Source organism: Lactuca saligna, chromosome 9 (genome assembly GCF_052625555.1).
Source record: "Lactuca saligna cultivar CGN05327 chromosome 9, ASM5262555v1, whole genome shotgun sequence".
Lineage (NCBI taxonomy): Eukaryota > Viridiplantae > Streptophyta > Magnoliopsida > Asterales > Asteraceae > Lactuca > Lactuca saligna.
In genome coordinates this window covers 48,756,590-48,771,475 of record NC_136425.1, presented here as the reverse complement: position 1 = coordinate 48,771,475, position 14,886 = coordinate 48,756,590, and the positions used below count along the sequence as shown (strand labels likewise).

Below are 14,886 nucleotides of genomic sequence, written 5' to 3'. Positions count from 1 at the left end.
GTGCTAAAGAAGAGATTCACCAGGTGTATTGTGTGTCTGAAAGAACAGAAGGCAATCCCTTGCTAGGTGTATTTTGCTAAAGAAGACCTTCTGCCCAGTTCATTATATTTACTTGTGATTCTTCTCGGTTAATGATATCAGGACATGAGAGAATGTTATATGTAAGAAATCCTTCTATTTCTCTCAAATGTTGAGTTATGTCATGATAATGATATATATTTCTTTTCAGGTTGTTAATGTTGGAAGCCATAATTTAAGTCATTGATTTATCCCATGTTGTAAGGAGTCAAATTCAAAATTACCACCTGCAGTCAATTGTTTTGGAGATGAGTAATAATCAAGTAATCTAGCAAGTATATGTGTATGTATGATATTTGTAGGGCTAATCTGATGTAATTTTGTTTGTCTGTTTGAGCAGGCAACACTAGTTCATTCCAAAAGGTTAATTTTTTTGCATTCCCTAAATTTATTTTTAAACTATAAATACTTTATAATGAAATGTTGTATAATGTTTATCTGGATAAAATCCTATTTTATTACAAGAATTTACCATTTGCTGCTTCAGGTATGTTCACAGATCATTATTTTGAAATATTTGGTGGCAGTTTGTTTAAATGTTTGTTGTTGACACATACATGAGTTGAAGACATGGAAATTGAGTTATCGGATAATAAGGGCATAAGATTATCCCATTGTTCAAATACATTGAGAAAATGAGAACAATGACCATACAAATAAACAAGGAAATCAAGGTGTGATTCATCTTTTTTATGTATATAAATAATAATACCATGAATAGACATTAAATTAAAAAAGGTCAATGTTGAGTGCTTTTAGCCAACTGGCAGTTGCAACACTATTAGGCCCTGAAAAGGAGAGAGAAATCAACTGGTACTTACAGCCTGGACATAAGGAGAAGCTGATTAGACAGTTGACACCAATTATTCACAAGATTTCAGAGATTGTTTTACGTTGTGCTATTAGTGTAAGTAAAATTAATCCCTTTCATATTAGTCAATGTACTCATGCAAAATGCTTGGCCCATAAACATTACAGCCATAGGGCTATCACCTGAGGATTGGATACAAGTTCCACCAGCGTGAATTTTTCCTCTTCTGTTTTATAAATTATCATCATCACTCAATCATGATGGCAAAGCATGATCTTGTATAACATCATACCTTATTTGGTCATCGCTTGCATCTATACATTGCAAGAGCAAGAACTAGGTCTAGGTTATGCATACACAATACATTCTTAAAACATCTAACTAGTGATGTGCATGCTATTTTTAGGTCTGTAATGCAGGCAGAGGAAGGAACATCAAACTTTTGAGGTACAACAGTTTGCCCACTTTGTCCCTTCTTTATAAAAAATTGTTACGGGCACCAAAAGAGGTGGGTTTTGGGATATGAGAGATCAGTTAAAGTTGTTGAAGAATTCAAGAGATTTGCAGTAGAAGGCAATGTATATGAAACCATATGTTCCAAGATTGCCCCTTCCATATTTGGCAGTGACTATGTAAAAAAAGTTGTGGCTTGTCTCCTGTTTGGAGGATCAAGGAAGGTATAATGCCAACTTTACCCTTAAATACTGTTGTACGTACTTAATCATTTAGGAGCTCATTTCCTCTATTTCTACAGACTTTACCTGATGGTGTAAGACTGAGGGGTGATATTAATGATTTGCTCTTGGGAGACCAGAAGACAGGTTGGATTAAAAATTAAACAAGGTGTCTCTTAATAGCAATGTAATAATAGGTTAGATAGTTAGGGATTGTATTTTATGCAATGGATTGTATTTTTTGTATATGATTATTTGTAAGACATTAAATTTTATGCAATGGATTGTATTTTTTGTATATGATATTTTATTTTCTATTATGAGACATTGAATACAAATTTAATTTGAAAATTAGTAAATCTAAAAATAGTATTTTTTTAAACATTTAAAATTATGATACGCAAAAATGTGTGTCATCTTTATTTATGACATGGCCTTTCTTGACAGGGGCTTTCTTGATACGCATTACGTGTCATTAACACGCGCATCGTAAGGTTACGACATGCAAATGCGTGTCGTCTTCCTTTATGACATGGCCTTTCTTGATACGCATTGCGTGTCGTAAACGCGCGTCGTAATTGCAAGTCGTAAATGAGCGTCGTAAATGCGCATCGTCTTTCTTTATGATAGGGCCTTCCTTGACGCGCATTTGTGCATCGTCTGAGCCCTTTACGACACGCAATGAGCGTCGTAAAAGGCTGTTTTTCTAGTAGTGACATTCACACTCGGTCATTCTCTTGGAAGTAAGTAGTGATTCAAGACTATCATGAGTATTAGTGGATCGACCATACTGATTGGGCATAACATATCGATTGCGCCAACACTTATGAGTACTCAATGAATAATTAAGTATTGGAACAACCCTCGCTTAGAGATAACTTCATGGATATATTCATGAGTAATTCTAGGATGATAATATATTCTGTTCTTCAAACCGAGATACATGTGGGGTTTTGCTCTATGATTCTGTTATATATTGGAGTACTCTAACACTATCCGTAACTGGTAGCAATGATGGGTATATCCATGTATTACACGATAAAATAGATAGAAACCATGTAGTTAAAGTTTATTCGTCCCTTCCGCCTTAACAGGAGGAATGATACCTATAGGCCCCACAATGATTTGGTGTTGACATCATGAATACTTGGTTGGGTCTTGACTGAAATTGATGTGTTCAAATTAGTAGTCAAATTCAGTCACGACAAGTATTTATCGGGAAACATAATCTTGAATTCTAAGATCGACCATTATCTATGTCTTGAATTCATACAAATATCATGAGGATGAAAGAATAGTCGATTACTTATCTGAGGGCTAAAACTGATTAGATCAGAGTTCAACAGATGCATTGGATGACACTCTCTGTGTTGATTATTAGAGAAGTATTGGGTCACATATATTTAATGACTTGTCTAAGTGAGAGACTATTGGAAAGTGTGTACAATGTCATTAACTATTGATAATATATCTAATAACAACAAGGTCCTCGAGGGTTGCCTTCAAGACTCAAATTAAGTGGAATAAATAAATAAGGAATTAGTTTATTACTTATTATAGTTTAATAATTAATTAGAAACTAAATGGAAAAACAACTTAGGAATTAATTAACAGTTTAATTAATAAAAGGGTTAAATATCAATTAATCAATAATTGGTTAATCAAGAATATTCCAGAACCCTAGGAAGAAGGGTGGTGAACGAAAATTCCATTTGGATAAGGGGAATTTCGTTCATAGGGTTATCCATCCCACATGGGCTTGAGTATAAAACCCTAGAAGGTATCCATGACTATAAATAGGGTCTTAGGGATTCATTCTTCCTTGCTCATTCTTTGGCTTGATTTTTTTGCCACTTCTTTCTCCTTCTTGTGAAAGAACTCTCGTTATAGTTCATCCCCTCCTAGTTATTTTTTTTACTTTATTCTTTTGTGTTCATTGTGTGTGAACCACGATAGGGATTCTAGTTTGGATCCTCATCATCCAAACAAGGTGGCACGCACGAGGAGTCAAACACTAAGATCTTTGGATGCAAAAGAGGTATGCGATTCTTCCTTTGTATTTCAGTTTTCTAGGGTAGATGTAATTAGTATGAAACCATATATCCATAGCTTGCATGCACACTTAGGTATATCGTGGTTTCGATTTTTTCGTTACCTAGTTTATAGTGTTTTTAATGTGTATAAAACCTAACATAACCCCCCCCCCCCCCCCCCCAACTTCTCAAAAGTCTAACTGTTTTAAAACAATGGATATCTATTTATTTATTTTTATCTCTTATAAATTACCAATAAAACTCTAACCATTTTACAACATCTCAAATCATTATATCTTCAACTTTGTATTTATTTCAACCCTTTCTCCACCTTTAGTCGCTTCAAGTGATTCTCAAAGCAAAACTACCGCAACGTCCAATTGAAACCAATCGTGAGATACTATTTTCAACACACCTACTATAAATATTTTTGTTTTAAGTCTTCACCACCATCATATTGCATGTAACTAGAGCTCTATGCTTTTACCCACATAATTTCATTATCTGGTGATGCATTCGTTTTATCAAATCCAGTGAGCATAAAAACTATTTCCTATTTCCCAATCCAAGTTCACGCTCGTTCCCCAACCCAAAGCATCCTAACGGAAAATAAAAACCAAGAAATTTGTTCACAAAACCATGGAAAACGTTCAAAGAAAATTGTTCATGGGTCGACATATCAAAGGATGTGGTAGTCGGTAGTGTGCAATCGTTGAAAGTGTTTCCACAACAAAATGGAGCGTGAAGAATACCATTTAAAAACCATATAACCATGACATTTCGAGACATAACAACTATGAGATTCACTTTCATGTATAACAACTTACACAATCTGTTGATGTGTTCAAATTGATGAAAACATTTTGAATGCAACACTCAATATACACTCGTGTGGAAAATAAAGAGAAAGCGTTCAAACATACAAAGTTTTGATGGGTTGTCATAAAATGCCCAAAATGACATTTGGTGCCAACGATGGATCATCCAAGTAGTGCTTCGAAATAATTAAAAAACACATTATGTGTGAGACCCATATATTACACGGGTTGATTAAAACATTTTTGTTGTCTTATTTATAGAAACGATATTCTTGCATGTATTAACCAATATTTATATATGATAAATGTAAGAGATTAGAAAGCATGAAAGAAACAAATCTGAAAGGTTTGATTTGCAAGAATGAATATTATATATATACCTTAAAAAGCATTTACAAGATTTTGTTGAATTTTAAGAGGTACAATCCTTAAAACATCATATACAACTAAGTCATGCATTGCATATTTATCCGGTTAACGTGTATTTTAAACCTTAAATGTTGATGGCGTTTGACCTGGTCCTCTTACAAATTACATATTTTGACATGGTCCTGTTCCTTATCCTACCCAACAACTTCAACAAAAAGGCAACTTCTCATTCCGATTTTTTAGAAAATACCTCTTCTTCAGGAATACACTATAAATTTAAGAGACTCGTCGCTACACTAAGCCAAAGTCATCTCCCATTACAGACTACATATTTATGTGTTTACTTTCTCCAATTTCGATGTGATCTCTCTCTCTCTCTATATATATATATGTATATATATATATATATATGCCTCTCTTATGTGTGCATCTTTGATTCCATGTAGGTTTGCTGGTTGATATCAATAGAATGTTTATGGAAGTGGTGGTGGTTGAAACAGCAACATCACTCCCCTGTCAGGTAGTACCAGGGTAGAGCCCTAAATCGATTTATGTTTTAGTTTATATATATTTCTTTAGTTTTGCTTTGATTTTGGGTTCACGCACTTTTTGATTCTCTGTATTTATTGAAGACACATCTTCATCTCTCTCTCTCTCTCTCTCTCTCTCTCTCTCTCTATCTATCTATCTATCTCACTATAATCTCCATTAAAACCCCTAGCTTGGAGCTCTTAGAGCTCCCCTGTTCCATGACCATAAAATATTTTGAGCCAAAGACATCGCCATCCATCTCTGTCTATAAAAAAGCCCTAATCGCCACCACCACAATTAAATAAACAAAATAACGATCTTGATGATATCATTATCAATGAAAAGGTAATGTCTTTCATTAATTTCTGCAATTAAATAAGCAAATAATGATGTTATGTTGCAACCGGAAACTTAAAGGACTGTATTGCCAAAATGGAACCATCTGGAATGCTTTTTCATATTGTTCTTCCAAAAGAGTTGCCCTGAAGAATGCCCATATTGATATAATTCTTTCATTTTGTTCTTTAATCATTTGTTCTATTTTCTTTTTAAATACCATTTATTTTTGTTCCGTTGATTCCCAAGTTGAAATTTTTATGTTTCCAAGGTTATGATCACAATTCATGCTTTCAAATTATTAGGTTTTGGGAAGAAATGCTTTCTTAAAGTTGAATTTTAAGAGAAGGTTGATTATTTGATCTTATGTAGCATCTTCATATCTAGATATTGGCTCCCTTCCCCCTTTATCTTCTCTCACCTTCTCTGTGGTTGTGAACACGAAAGGTAAGTATGAAATTCCCCTATCTCTTTCTCTCAATCAAACGATGCCATCTGGTTTCATTATAAAGACCATATCATATATATGGGGATGGATGGAAAATTTGATCATATTGGTTTACTTATTTGCAACATTGAAATATCTCTATTAAACTTTAGCGTCAGACCATATTCTCCTTCAAAGCCCCAACTTCTATGAAAACGGTGTAAAGAAAAAGACAAACTGCGAAACAAGGAAATTGCATATAAACTATTTGTAGAAATGCTTGAGAGAGAATATAACAAGAGGCTATGAGCTCTACAAAATCTTTCTTTATGTTCTGTTTTTAAAAGAAATTTGTTCCTGATTGCATTTATGTTCTTATTATATGGAATTATCAATTCTAAGACACTACATGTGTCTCTAGAAACATTCATCCTTAAGAACATTTTTCAAGCATGTGATTTGAAATAGGAACATATAATGAGTTGTAAATTTTTTATTTATGGTTGTTTTAAGGTTGTATCTTACTATAGAAGCATTCTTTGGTGTAATAAGAACACTTTACAAACTGCAAAAAACAAGAATTATTTAGCATTTAATTCAGTTTTTTAATAGAGATTGAAAAACAGCTTGAAAGGGCTGCTCTTGATGAAAATGAGGTAAATTTTGGTTTATATTTTTTTGATGCAATTTATTTTATATAGTTTATAATTTTGGTCCATTAAAGTTTCAATTCCCTAGGACAATTGACCAAATGGAACCTCTATGGAGAGAACTAGAAAGGAGTTTACCTGTTGAGGTCTGAGTCATAAAGATTTATGTTGCATGCATCCCAGATATTGTACATGATGCAAATCTTTAAACATGTTCTTTTTTTAGCTGTTTTAGCAGCTTATTTTGTCACCGGGGTAGGTGATCATATATTGATCCTTCTTCCTTTAGAGTCAAGTTCCTTCTACCCGAGCTTCTTTTTGCTGATTTTCTTCTTAGTTTACCTACCCTGCTGCTAGGTAACAACATCGAGGAGGCTAGACCATATTGTATTTGTCAGAAGATATGAGTACATGTATTAGTTATACTAGGTAAATTTAGAACATGAAACATGTTTCCTATAGAAAGTAAATAGGTTTTGAAAAGAAGGTCGTGTTTACCACGTTACTACCTTAATTTATTATTCTAGCTTTAACTAATGTGTTGTATATATCGAAGTCGGAACGGAACAATTCGTTTGACAGTTATAGGAATCGAGAAACCGCATGAATGACCAGAAAGTAAAGCATATCAGCTCTTGGAAGTTTGCTGTGATTTTTCTAAATTTGAGAATTAAGTTGTAGTTATTTTGTAAGTTTTTAATTTGTAAAGGGTAGTTTGGTCATTACTGAATAATACATGAATTTGGGTCTGTATGAATTCAAGATTATGCTGAACTGTTGGAGTTTCCTTAGTGATGCTAAAGATCATTTTTTTTTTTTGAAAGTTCAAATAAGTTTGAAAATGTTGTAGAATTAGATTGATCAATGTATTTTGGTCGAAATTAAGGAAAATGGATAAAAGGAGTAAAAGTCAGAAAGGTTTATTTGTTAAATATGAGTTTACCTTTTTTAGAGTTAATAAAATTAACTCTGCTCTTAGTAATGTCAAAAAGGCAAATCAATTATTTTTGAAGGTTTTGTTAATTTTATGATTGTTGGCTTTTTGCTTAGTGACTAATTAGGAGATGTATTTAGTTGGTTACTACTTTGAATTTTTAAACATTAAATGTAGTATTTATATACTAAAAGAACTACCAAATAACCAACACAAAATGGTTCATGAATTATTCAACCAATTACTCATTTTCCACGTCAATTTGATTACACTAATCAAACAATTTTTTTGAATGGAAATATTGATCAAATTGATTTTTTTTCCATGAAAATTGAATTACATCGATCAAATAATTTCGTTGTGTGAGCATTTTTTTCAAAAAGATTATTTATTTGTAGTATTTTATCTCTATAAAGAATGAAGACAATATTTATGACTCGAACGGCTACATAATCGGTGCTCCTTATGATTGAGTTCATTGTCATTAAAAGCCGAAGATCAATAGATTTCAAGCCTTTAAGACATTGACTCTAATTTCTGAAAAACTTATTCGCACCCGTCGGTTGGTGCGGGTAAACGACTAGTGTGTGTGTGTGTGTGTGTCTATATATATATATATATATATATATATATATATATATATATATATATATATATATATATATATATATATATATATATATATATATATATATAGTAATTAGTTGAGTTGATTTCAATAAAAAAAAAAAAAATATATCACATTATAAAATTAAGAAATTCTACAATTTTACATAATGAAATGTTGTAAAAGTTTTTAAAAAGTGAAATTTGATTTATTAGAATATACGACTACAACGGAAAAAAAATCGGTTTCTATTAATCTTGTATTTTTTATGAGTAAATTAAATTTATTATATTATATTAACGACAAAAGTTAAAAACCGAAAGGAGGTAGATAAAATGAAAAGTTAAGGAAAAAAAAGATTAGGAGTGGCGTTTTGTGGTAATTATGGTCTCAATAATTAAGGGTGGTCCTCTTTAATAATAATAATTATTATTATTATTGACCGACAGATATTACATATAATAAATTAGTTACATAAAATATTTTCCACTTTGTTAATAGCTCATTTATATGACCTGCTACGTATAGAAAATAAAAAAATATTCATTAATTTATTTCATATGTGTATGTTATAGGTTAGATAACAACAAACAAAAGATAATCATAGACAAGCATCACAGCTCAAAATAGGAACACTTTAGATGCTTAGAACAAAATTTTAAAATTGAAGTCACTATATAGACGAAAAACAAATTAGATAGCATATTAATATTTGGTCAATAAAACAAATAATTAATTAAAAGTAAAGAAACATTATTATATTTAAGTTTTTTAATTGGGGAATTGAGTAATCTAATTATTTTTTGAATGTTTTTTTAAATATTATTTTATTATTATTATTATTATTATTTTGCAAAATGACCACTTGGGTTGGAATGTTTGTTCCGGACTAGATTTCAAATTCGGTTAAATAGGCAGATAATTCTAAACCGATAATATGATATTCTTATAAATACCATTTAACCTGTTTTGCACTTTGACATCCCTATTTCGGACTACATTTCAACATCTCATTCTGAACACCTCAACAACTGAAAATGTCTTCCGATAGCAATGAAGAAATACAATTTTTGTTTGTAAGTTTCAAATTTGTTTCTATTTAAATGCATTATTTTAGATTATACGTTAAAATATGTTTACTGTACACAATTATATAGATACTAGTTTATAACCCATAAGAAGCACGGTTATAAAATTATTTAAACTTTTACAGTAAAAACTCAAAATTATTAATCAATTATTTTAAATAAATTATTAATTTAAGAGATAATTTTATTAGTTATGTGAAATTATAATCGTTGATTTAAATAAATATGTAAAATTAACTTTTAATATATATATATATATATATATATATATATATATATATATATATATATATATATATATATATATATATATATATATTAGACATTTTTATTTGTGAATTAATGAAAACAATAATATAAAATTTAAATTTTAAAATAAAGAATAAATATATTGACAAATAGCATCACATTAATGAGAATGTCTAATAAATTTAAAATAAAGAACTAATAGATTGACAAATAACAACACATTAATTAAAAGATCTAATATGGTGACACATGACAAAAGAACTACTATTTTATTAGTATATAGAAGTTATAAGGTTTCCTGTGAATTTTAATTGTGTTAAGGCAATTATATGATTACATAGACTTATACATTTATACTACATGATTCATCGTTAACAAAAACCCTAATTTTTGTTAGTCTGAAATGTGTCCGGAATTCAAAAATCATGTTCAGAATACAATGACCTGGGTCTGGAATTTTGGTGTTTAAGAGGTATATTCTAGGGTTTCTAAAATATCCCATGTGGATAATAGGAAAGTAGATAATTACCAAATTTGAATTAATATTATTTAATTCAAATTAGGGTTATTTAGGGTTTCCTTGTACTACTATATAAAGGACCTTAGCCCTTATATTTTCGGCCACCATTCAATTCAAAAGGATATCCGAACTTCTAAGCCCCCTCTTCTCTCTCCTAAGTCATTCTCTTGCTAGTTGGGTGTGATTCCATTAGAGGCATGACACTTGTGGTGCCTACTTCCAAGACATATTTCAAAGAGAATTTTTAGTTGTTTGATATAACAACTCAAATGTATGCAACTCTAAACCTTTTCTTTAGTAATTTCGAAAACTACCTAGGGTTTCTAGGGTTCTTATTTTGATGTTCTTAGTTATAGGTTCAATAGAGAAAACACAAATCTTGTTTTGGGTTGCATGCACACTTAAGAGTTGTAAGTTTGTTTTGTTATGCCTAAAACCCATCAGTTTGTGTCTACCGAGGGATACAGTACCCTCTTCGAGCTTCAGGATGTCACGTGGAGGCGGGAGATTGAGATTGAGATCTAGACGAGGGAGCATAGGCATGCTCCGATTCAGTTATAACATGCATCAAAGCGATTCAAGCCAGCTGACTCACGATCTGAAGGACAGAGGAGTCGCACTTATGGCAAGTGCAGGAAGGCGCATGTCACACCCCAAAACCGAGAACGGCGGAATACGTTCTGGGGTGGAGGACGTCATGTACAGTATCATAACAATTGCATAATAGTAAAAACAAGCGACAACAACCATTGCATTAATATAGTAATTGCAAATACAAAAGTGTTCTGTACAGTTTATAGACACCAAAAGTATAACAAAAATAAAAGATGGGTCTTGTATATGCTCCATCTTCTCAAAAGCTGCACCAGTACCTGTCTATCTTTGACCTGAGGATACAAGTTATTTTGAAAACGAGTATTAGCATAAAGCTGGTGAGTTCATAAGATTTTAATGTCATTGCTTGTATAAAAGTGTTTACAATAATGTAATATAAAAGCTGAAATAAATGTTGAGAGTAGTAGAAATCCTTAGAAAATCCTATATTTTCCATAATTGTATATTTGTAAGTTAAATCCTTTGAGTGTCTAAAAGTATTTTCATTGAAACTTTCAGTATTAAAATAAGGTAATAAATTTCATACAAGTAACGTAGATGAGTAAAAGTATTGTTGGTTGACTGTAGTAGTGTTGCAAACTTCAATATATATTTATTTACTTCGGGAATTTAGCTTAGACTTTAAGTCTTGGTGTGTTAATTTGGATATGGGTTTGATTTCTCATGTAACCAAACTGAGTGATTATAGAGGGCCCGATGACCTTCCCGGTCATCCGTAGTGTAGTGATGTAGTGCCACCCCTGGGCCTAGTCGGCTCGGACTGTAATTAACAGTCGGGATGTAATAGCGTCCGTCCTGGATAGATCTATATATGTAGTGTTGCTTTCCTTCCGGGAAGCCCTGGTTACATGGTATTTAAGTAGTAGAGTGTTGTATAGAGGGATAGTGTGTTATATTCTAGATTAGTGTATTCTCTTGTATTATAGTATAGTAACTTTTAGTATAGTATAGAGAGTTTCCCCTTAAATGTGTCTTAACTCGTGATAGTAGTAATTATAGCGGGTATCATAGTGATAGAAGTAACGAGCAATAGTATTAACTATACCTATTATAGTTAAAATAGAGTGTGGAGTCGCATGCCTTTGATTTACAAAGGTATTGAATAGGATGAAGACTTTCATATATAACACAAATATATATGATATATAACTAAGAAATCAACGACAGTCGGACGGATAACAATATACCCTAAGACCACAATCTAACAAGAACAGGAAATAAGGTGAGCTATCGGTCCTAAGTCCTTCAAGTCTTATTTATATACATATATTGATGTCGATATAGTTTAAAAGAAAAGTAGTTTAAACACAGTTTGAAAATAGTTTAACAACAATTTAACTTAGAAAATGCGTTTGATAAATATTTAAAACAGTTTTATTGACAAATAGCTAAAAGTATAGAAAATCCTTTTTGGTTGTAAGTTATAAATCACATATGATTAGGAACTAGAACTTGTTGCATTTACTTGTATCCCCCCCTAAAACATCCCCAAAATCTCGGCCAGAAAAGACCGATTTTCATTTATGCTTTTAAATATTTTCAGAGTAAATCCTTTTGATTTGAAAGAGTTGCGGAATTTGTTCCCAAAAACAAAACATGATAAAACAATGTTTACTAAAGCATTTCATAAAAGAAATGTATTTTTCATTATATAATCAAAACTCGGGGTGTCATGTTCCGATATAGACCAATAAGCATAAACGATAATATTACAAGTCATTCAACAAATATATACATATACAGACTTGTAAACAAAACAACTTGATGGTTCATCCATCTTACGCCCTTGCGCCACTTCCTGTAATACAAATAAAACTGAGTGGGTCAGGCTTGGGAGCCTGGTGAGCATATAGGGTTTTCAACCCACAATAAATAATTAAATTAATTATTATCAACCAACAATAACCCAGTTACCCATTCCCGTTATTCTCACTTTATGTCCCTAAAATAACTAACACAAGGGACCTAATCTAAGAATATTTTCATCGGGGTGACAACACATGCTGCGGGGTTTCCTCAGCAATATAAGTCAAATAAGGCAACCATGAGGGGGATGGAATATAGCGAATGAACACCCAAGTTCATTAACACCTACAGGTTATGAGCCTGATAGCGTTCCACTAGACTGTCTAGAAAAGTCCGTGGTCGTCATCTAAATTCCGCTAGATGACTGGATCAAACAACAACGAGGCCTCTCATCTGTTTATTACACACCAACTATCTACCCATGTTCTACCCAACATATTAGTAGATAAAAACATACATTTTTATACATATTTTCAAAACCTGTATAGCATGCTTGATCAATACATTTTCCATATAACAGATGAGGCACACACACATAACACGTTTTTCATGTAGAAATAATCATATCTGTAAGATAGAAGAAAGTGAATATACAATCACACAAGTAACAACAAAATATACACATAACACGTATCTTGTATAAAATACTCCATAGTTATACGTTAGGAGAAAGTAACAACGCATTCACACGTATAAACGACAATAAACTTAATACCCTCAAACCATACTTGTATTATTATTGCGTTTATGAAAGGTAGTATACACTCACTTGATCAGAAGATGATCGGACAGCACTACGACTTGCAGAAGTAGTAATCCTCCGCAGATCTGGAAGATCTCTACGAAAATCGAACTTCTCGCGGGCAGAGCTTCGGCTCGGAACCGCACTTCTCGGGATCTTCGGGATCTCGGGACTCGCTTCGGGACTCGGGAATATTACCGGGGCTTCGGGATGGCTTCGGGGGTAAAAACGCAAAGCTTCGGCACAAAAACGAGAGGAAATTAGCAATTTGGCCGGCTGCCCTCGCATCCTATTTATAGGAGGCTGGGAGCTCCTCGTACGCGGGGCGTACATGCGTACGCGGGGCGTACGTGCCTCAGAAACGTAAGCGCATGCGTCATCCGAAGTGTCGACACTCTTCGAAGTACGCGGGGCGTACTCATTTACGCGGCGCGTAAGTCGGATCAGTCCTGTGACTCGCCTTCGGATAATGCTTCCGAATTTTGATTTAAAAAATAAATACAAATTAATTAATAAACTTCGGAAATTCATATCTTCTTCATACGAACTCCGTTATCGACGTTCTTTATATCCACGGAAAGGTGAGACTACGCTCTACGACTTTCGTTTAGACTCTGTTGGCTGATTTTGACTTTATTTTTATTATTTATTTTTAATAGGCCGGGACAGAAAATTTCGTTATAAATTCATAAGTTCTTCGTTTGACGTCCGTTCTCGCCTAACTTTTTATCGCTTTGATGCTAACAACGAGATCTTTGATTCTCGTTTAGATCACTAAGGCTAAATATCGCTTTAACGTAAATTTCACTTTTTACGTTATTCAGCGTTGCCGGTTCTGTCGCGAAACTTCGACAGGTCATAACTTCCTCGTTATAACTCGGATTTTGGCATTCTTTATATCTCTGGAAACCTTGTTTCAACGACTACAACATTATCTAAAGATATCAAGTTTATTTTACACTTAAATTTTGACGCTTATTTTTATTCTTAATTAATCAAACCACATAATTAAGCAATTAAGCACAAAACACATAATACTCAAATAATACACTTATATTATTTCAAAACGGGTTACAAAGGTTAACCTAGACCACTACATTGCTAAAAATGGCAAGCCCGGAAACACAGGCGTTACAATAGTCAAGGTCAATAGTCCTAGTTGACCTCAACTTGTGAAGTATAGCCAGCCACTCGTCGAGTCCTTGCATAACTCGTTAACCGCCGAGTCACTTGAGTGACTCGTCGAGTTCCCTAATGTTTGCGGCCGTAAACTCTCAATCGTAAACGAGTAACCCTACTCGACGTGTCAAGTTAGCCAAGGGAATCAACGAGTTCCTTTAGTCATCCTAAAGTTCAGCCTTTCCAGAGGGATCTAAGGTCCTAAACTTTGGATCCAACTTCTCATAGTGAAGATACCATGTAAAGTTACAAACTTTACGTGCATGCATGGTCCTCTAAAGCTAAAACTCCAAAACTAGACTTCAAACAAGGTTCTTGTGGATGGGAAGGGTTGAACTACTTAAAGGGAGCAAATTTATGCCATTGGGGACCTAAAGAGGTCCAGATCTGGAACCATAAGTCTAGATCCAAGCTTGACT

At 32.9% G+C, this 14,886-nt stretch overlaps 1 long non-coding RNA gene across 1 annotated transcript; it reads left to right on the top strand.

The window, feature by feature from the left end:
• The first annotated feature begins 594 nt into the window (after positions 1-594).
• On the top strand, positions 595-1,783 carry LOC145013981 (uncharacterized). Its single transcript, XR_013665358.1, has 4 exons — positions 595-752; positions 849-985; positions 1,296-1,566; positions 1,644-1,783. It is a non-coding gene; the product is annotated as an uncharacterized LOC145013981 (long non-coding RNA).
• Positions 1,784-14,886: the final 13,103 nt, after the last annotated feature.